Below are 7,616 nucleotides of genomic sequence, written 5' to 3'. Positions count from 1 at the left end.
TGTCAGGTGACCTCTTACGTACTTCCGGTGAGTTTGCGCAACGTCACAGAGCCACCAAATTATTTTTTTTTAATTTTTTTTATTCAGTGTAGTGTTAAAAAAATCAGTCACACCAGTAATATAATGTATTAAGTGGAGAGAAAAAAATACAAATGTAACTACTAATAATACTTATTAGTAAATACTTCAGAGTCAATATTTCTTGTTATATATTATATTATACTGTAAATATTTCTTATTGGTTATCAGTTTAGGAGACTCAAAGTAACAAGTATCAATTTCAATTTAAAATAATTTAAAACATGGGGTTGAATGAAAGCATGTTGCTTTCTGAATATGGCATTTCCTTAATAAAATTAAAAAAATGTTTTTATCATTACATTCAATATAAGTCAGAACATCTCCCCCCTCAATAGAGATGACATGTGTTGTTTCGCATAGTATGCAATTCTCAAAGTATTTACAGATAATAATGCAGTATGAGCAACCACAAAACAGATGAGTTATACTTTACTGTTCAAGTGCATTATTTCTTTTTTACAAACATCGAGATATACGTGTTTGCTTGATATTTTCTATGTAGTGTTTTCAAATGTTATTCTCTTACTTTGTTTGTGATGCAAAATCCAAAAGGAACAAGCCATGCTTCAGGCCAGTTAATGAGAATTGTTTTCCTTATTGTGAAGCCATTAATGATTCATTTAATGTAATGTAAATCTGTGATGTAAATATGTAATACAATTATATACATTCAAGATGATATATATGCATATAGATATAGTGTAATATATATTCAATACATATTTACAGTACTGTATAAATGTGCAGAAAATGATGGAATTACTAAAATACTAAAAATATTATAGAACTCTTCTTTGTCTTTGTTGTAATAGTGACGTCAGTTGCATTTAGTTTGGTCGTAGTGAGGGAATATTAAATCATCTACCTTTGCTTGCTACATCTCCGCTTTCTTAGCCTCAGGTCTGCATAAACTACAACTAGTTATCAAGTTTTTACATTTACGGAAGCCCTAAAGGGCCATACATTTTATTTCCTCCGTTTTCCCGTGATAACGAGTTAATTTCATTTGTTTTCTCGAGATCTCGAGTTATTATCTCGAGATAACGAAACTTTGTTTTCCCGAGATAACGATATAATTAATGTGAGATCTTGAGAAAACAAAACGATAGTGTAGTATTTTAAATCATTGCAGGAAACATCATTCAGTGTAGCAATGTCAGAGGAGCAGGAGCATATTGATCAAGGCCTGACATCGGTCAGCATGCCATGCCACTTGTGTGTGATGGAAATCTCAGGCCTACCATATCACAGTCATTATCTCGAGATCTCAAATTATTTATATCGTTATCTCGGGAAAACAAAGTTTTGTTATTTTGAGATCTCGAGAAAATTATCCCGTTATCTCCGGAAAACGGCAGTTGTTATTTCAAGATAATAATTAGAGATGTCGAAAAAACAAATGAAATTAACTCGTTATCACGGGAAAACGGAGGGGAAAAAAAAGTATGAATGCATTGCCCCTTGGGGCTTCCATATATATTCGTAACAGCCTTAACTCTTACATTTATGAATAAAATTGGGGGGTTAGGGAAGAAAAAGTCTATCCTTCTGTTCAGTTTAGTCACTGTATAGTTCATTTCAATGGGCTCACTCTTTTTCCCCTCCCTCTTTTTTTAAAATTTGAATTTTTTTCTCAAGAACTGTTTATAAAATAGGATATAAAGGAAACTCTCCTTAGAAACTCTCTGTGACTGTGTGTGGGTGTGTGTGTGAGAGAGAGGGATGTGAAAACGATTGCAGTCAATTTTCATCATTGTGACCTTTCATGCATCACCAGGCTTTTCCAATTTCCCGAACCCATTCCAGTTACGTGAACACAATCCCACTTGTTGAGCCTCCCATTACCTCAGCCACTTTAGTGACAATGACACACAAAAGCTTTGCAATCCTGAACAACATCAACAGTATTTCCTTCCTTGCCTTGTGCCTCATCCTCCCCATCTGAGCTGAACTTTTTTTCTATCTTGCTAAGGGAAACTCTGATCTGATAAGATCATGGGAAATCCTGTTCTGAACCTTTGGACACTTGAAAAAAAGCATTTGTTTGAGCATTTAATGACACAACAGGGATACGCAGGAGCAGTGCAAGAAGCTATAAAAGGTCTCGTGCATTACTTTGTCTCTGGCAGAGAACGTCTGGACCTGCTCCTTTTATGGAAGCTAACCTTCCATCTGGCCCTTTAGCGGGCCAGTAGTCAGTTTCCTTTGTTTGTTTTCTGGTCAACTGAATCCTTCCTCTCTAAATGTTGAGAGGTTACTGAAGGCTTTCTTTCATCTAAAACCTTGTGCAGCTCTTTAATACGACAGCTCATCATCTTGGCCTTGGCAAACATGATGGAGGCTATGAACCAAGATAATTTTTATCTCTCTGCTGGCACTCGACATCCACAGCTGCCTCAAAGTAAAAGTGTGCAGCTTCCAGATTCATCAGCAGTCTTAATGTTTCTTGCGTCACATTCACTCAACAGCCAGCAGAAGGACCCAACCCAGAAGCCCTGTTCCAGCCGAGACAGAGATTGGTTCTGACATCGGCCATTTGTCAATGATTACGAGCCATCTTAAACTCAGACCTGGGAGTCGTCTTTTTAGTTAAGATAATCAAACAAACTAAAAAAAATAACATGCAGGGGAAACAAGAAAACAGGATGAAATGGAGACAGCAGGACAAACAGCCTCTTGACGTGCTTCCTACGAGGAGCCGAGGGGGCCCCACAGATGACCAGTTTGCAGCTATTGGGCTTCTCACCCGCTGGGTCATTTCCACCCTTAAAAGAAATGTGAACATGTGACCCACCCTTCCACCTCTTTGTGTGCTCTTCCACTCCTCAGGAGCAACTCTTTACTGCTCTGTGTCAACCCTACAGGGAGCTTAAAGTAATTTACTACACTCACAGCCACTTGTGTTGTTGAATATCTCTAACTTAGAGCTAAATGTTATAAAGTCTGAGCGTTAACATCACCTGCACATACACAACTGGCTTCTGGTGAGAAATATCAGATATCAGACTTTTGAAAAATGGACTTTTGCAAAAAATCAAGCCCTATTACCAGAGCAGAGCGCTGATTACCTGCAAAACCCTGCAGAATGTGGAGAAGACAATTAAAAAGAAATTGGAGTAGTTATCAGAGGAGACTCCAGAAAGTTAGCGGTCCAGCCGAGAAAGGCCAGTGCTATCCGTAGATTTGGGAAACTTTCACAAGACTTGTACGGGTTGTTTCTGTGGTTAAGATCCGGTCAATAAGAAGACGACATCACATTAGAGACAGATAGATAGATTATGAACAGTAAAAGGAATAAAAGGATAGAAAGACCAAAAATCAGTCTACAAAGGGTGAGTTCATATAAAAGCAAGTCTATAGAAGTGGGTTTTAAGAAGTGATTTAAAAGAAGTCTTCAGATGGTTTGAGGCAAACTCCAAACACATGACAAGATCTTTTTCTGACTGTCCACAGTGACCATCTCTGAGTCACCAGCTCAGTCACAAGAATAAAGTGTTGGCATTTCACATTTCTGCTAAATGTGTACGTTTTATGTGTCATATCAACATTTCTACAATAAGTGTCACGTTCAGATTACATATCTATGTGCTGATAGTCACGTCTGGAGGAAGAGGGGAAGATGACGGCTAGAGACCGCTGCTCAAGAATGCCTTTCAGCATTTGTCGTTCGGACAATTTGCTGCAGAAAACTGTATTTTTAATGAGATGTCAGGACACTTTCCAGTCTTTTTGGACGAACAGGTAAGCCAAAACATGAACGAACCATAACCAACTAGTATTTGTGCCTAAACCTAACAAGATCGTAAGCAGTGAAAATGGAACATAAAAAAATGTAAACGTTAGCAGAAACAATATTTTTTATGTTTCAGTAATTGGGTTGTCTCACCGCAATCTTGAAATCTGTCATTCTACCGTGACTTGAAGTTGTGTGTTGTGTTCCCAGGTCTTGTGGTTTATTCTGGGACTTAAGAGTTCAGATCCTCTGATTCAATGCTGACTTTGGCTGCCAGCCAGTACACTGGACTCACATCAATTTACATTCAGAATACATCTCTGTGTGTTTATGTGTGCATGTGTGTGTTTTAAAAAAGACGACAGGGGGGTAGGCGGCAGACCAGAAGCTTCTCTGGGAAAACACAAACTCCAAACAGTAGAAATCACTGGAGTGCAGACTGGTCGAGACCCGGAGCAGGACCCCGAATTCCACAGAAACCCTCCGCCTCAAGACTGCAGCCTCCTCTACATGCAGAGCACTTTTGGAAAAGTGAGAACAAGAAGTAGCAAAATGAGGAGTGGGATAAAAGACTCATTGAAGTCACAGTGATAACTTTACTGATGTGACTCAGAGAGATAAGAATGGGATGGCTCAGATCGTGAAGGTTCCCTCAGCGTGACATTCCTGCTCCCTGAGTTGTCTTCTCAGGACCTCGTCTGAGCATCTGCAGGATGTTCATGAATATAGAGGCTGTAGTAACTGCTTCCTGCATCATGACTCATTATTCTGCATTTGTGGGGGGAAAAAAAAGAAAAGCTCAGTGGGATCCTTTGTTAAATCATAAATATGTTTTTAACAGTGATGACAAAATTGTCATAGTTTTCAGCCCAAAAATACAAAAACTTGAGCTGGAACTAACAATTCTTTCATTATCAATAAATCTACTGGTTATTTTCTTAATTAGATTATGTCATTATGTCTCTAAAATATCCAAATATTGTGAACATTTTTCCATCAAAGTTCCTCAAAGCCAAAGAAGACGTCCTCAAACATCCCGTTTTTCAGTCAAACACACCAAAATATTCACTTCACTATCTTTTTTGAAAGAAAAGGAGCAAATTCTCACATGTGAGCAGCTGCAACCATCAAACACTTGGCATTCACTGCAAAAACTACGTAGTATATTTGTTTAATTTATAGTCACGATCTCATTAAACTCAATATAAGACACAATCACCACGAAAGTGAGATTACAGTGAGTTGTAGAGATTTGTTTACAGATCATTTTCACTTTGTTCCATTGGCAGATTTGTTTACTTTATTACAAGCAAGAAACACCCTAAATTACTTAAAAGAATTTATTTTCTTTTAATTTAGCTTAAAAAAAATGAATGCAGCAATTAATGATCAAAAATAGTTATAAATGAATATTCTGTTTTCTTTAACTAATCATTACTTTGCTGATCGTTTCAGCTCTATTATGAAACTGAGGACAACTTGTCAGTCTTGACTGCTTCTTTCCAAAGAAAAAATCATTCAATTAATTTTCTGGCAGTAAACTACTTAACAAATTAATAACAGTAATTCTCACGCAGCTATTACATCATGATTTTATTATGTAAAACGAGTCAAAAAGCAAAATACAATATATCAAATAGACACACACAATCATCAGATTTTAGATGAACACTTTAGACAGAAAGGATTTGGTATGACTGAGATTTTGTAATTGCATTTCTAAACTGAAATCATTAACCTTTTCTTAATTCATCTTCCTTTTGTCTTCTTCTTAATACTGAACTCCTCCCATGGTGAAACACTGAAGAAACATGTCAGTGGGTGGATTTATTATGATTAATGCCCCATAGTACATATAATCACCATGGAGAAGCAACGTTCATTTCTTGGCCCATGTAGCTATCAAAGTGTCTCTTTGTCACAATCCCTGCTGTTGTGACGTACTTTAGCAGAAATTCAAATTTCTCTCCCACTCTTCCCCCGAGCCCCCTCATCATACCAGTGCACGCTCAAAAGCCCCCCGTCCGCAGGAGCAGCTCGGACAATGGCCGTCTCTCATGCCGGGCAGACTACCCCCCAAAACAACTTGCTCCCGGGTCTGGCCTCAGTGGCTCGGAAAGAATGACTTCTTTTCCTCTCTTTCCTTCCTTCAGGCTTTCCTCAGCCCATGAGCAGAGCACTGTGAGCCCTGGTGAGATAAACAGAAGTCGTGTGTATTCATCAATCACAAAGAAATGGCACACACAGGGGTGCATGGTAAGGACACTGTAGTCAGGGCATCAGGAGTGGAAATCTTAAAGGAGCCAAGTTCAAAGGTAAAACTGAGGTTGAATACTGCCATAGAGATAAAGGTGGTTATCTTGTGGGCGAGAGGCTCATACTCATGGTGGGTACAAGTATCAATAGTGCTACGTAAACAGTCTGTTACAAGTCAAAGTTCTACATGAGAGATTTCACTTAAATAAAAGTACAAAAGTATTAACAGCTAAACGTACTTAAGGATAAAAGTTGGGCAGAATGGTCCCTTTCAAAGATTTAAATTATTATTCATATACATTTTTGGAATGGCTCTACAATGCAAATCAAGTACTAGTTGTCTACAGTTGTTGTGACAGCTGTTGTTAGTGAAACAACACGGTCATACAGGTGTTAAATTTTTCGGTTCGGTACGGAAAATAGGTGTAAAATATCTCCTCAAATAGCGACCTCGCCACTGGCATAACCACCTAAATGCTGCTGTTAGTTCAATTTCTGAATGTGTAAGTCAAAAAACTCTGGCCATATTTTATGTATTGCTCCTTTAACATAAAGGTCCCAAACAAACAGCAATTTGTTGTTTTTACACGGGTGTTATTTTACTGATTAGATGTAAAGATAAACCGTTTTAATTAGTTACCTTTAGAGGTGCTGGTAGGTTAATTTTGTTGGCTTTTAACAGAGCCAGGCAAGGTGTTTGCCGCTGTTTAAATTCTTTATGCTAAGCTACGCTACCTAGCTGCAAAATGTAAACCCACTGTGATGTCACAATTTTGAAGCCTCAAGCTTGACGTTACAGTCGTTACCATTTTTTGGAGCCAGAAGTGACCATATTTGGATGAGAGGGTGCTGGGGAAGATACCAATTGGATCTGACTGAGAACCTGAGGACATGCGGCAGTAGTGACATGTCAATCCCAAATAAGCCCCTCCCTAAAGCATACCCTGCTACGCCATCTTTTTTTACCCTTAACGGGACCACAATTTACAACTTGAACATCATTCTGTAGTGAAGAGGACTTGAAACTAGTGATTGAGATCAGAAACTCATTAGAAAACTGTTTACTGAGGTAATAAAGCCAGTGAGAAGTAGAATCGTCTTCTCATAAGCTTACATATAATTTGGACCTCTTTTTGAAACCAGAGGAGAAATAATGCAGTTTTAAGGCGCTTCTGCATTTGCTTCACTTTTCAAACATGAAAATTTGTCCATATTTCAAACAGTCAGTGCTCCATATTGAACTACAGTTATGATTATCCATCTTCTCATCTGACTCTCTCCCAAAGTATCGAACTGTTCCTTTAAAGGAGCCACGTTCAAGGGTTAAAATCAAGTATCACATAACTGAAATACTGAGTTACCTCTTATGTGTGCAACCGTTGATCTAATTTAACCATTAAGAGAAAAATAGGTTTGAGATCTAATTAGGCATTAATTGGGTTTGTTTTGTGGTTGATCGCTGGAAATTTTCCCGTGTCAGCAGATTGTGAAACATGCTCTTATATTGTGCTTCAGGGCTTTGCAGTCTCTGGGAACTCTGTGGGGG

The sequence above is a fragment of the Pagrus pagrus genome (assembly GCF_965226575.1).
Source record: "Pagrus pagrus genome assembly, chromosome: 4".
Classification (NCBI taxonomy): domain Eukaryota; kingdom Metazoa; phylum Chordata; class Actinopteri; order Spariformes; family Sparidae; genus Pagrus; species Pagrus pagrus.
The sequence above is the reverse complement of the archived record's forward strand: the minus strand, read 5'-3'. Positions refer to the sequence as shown.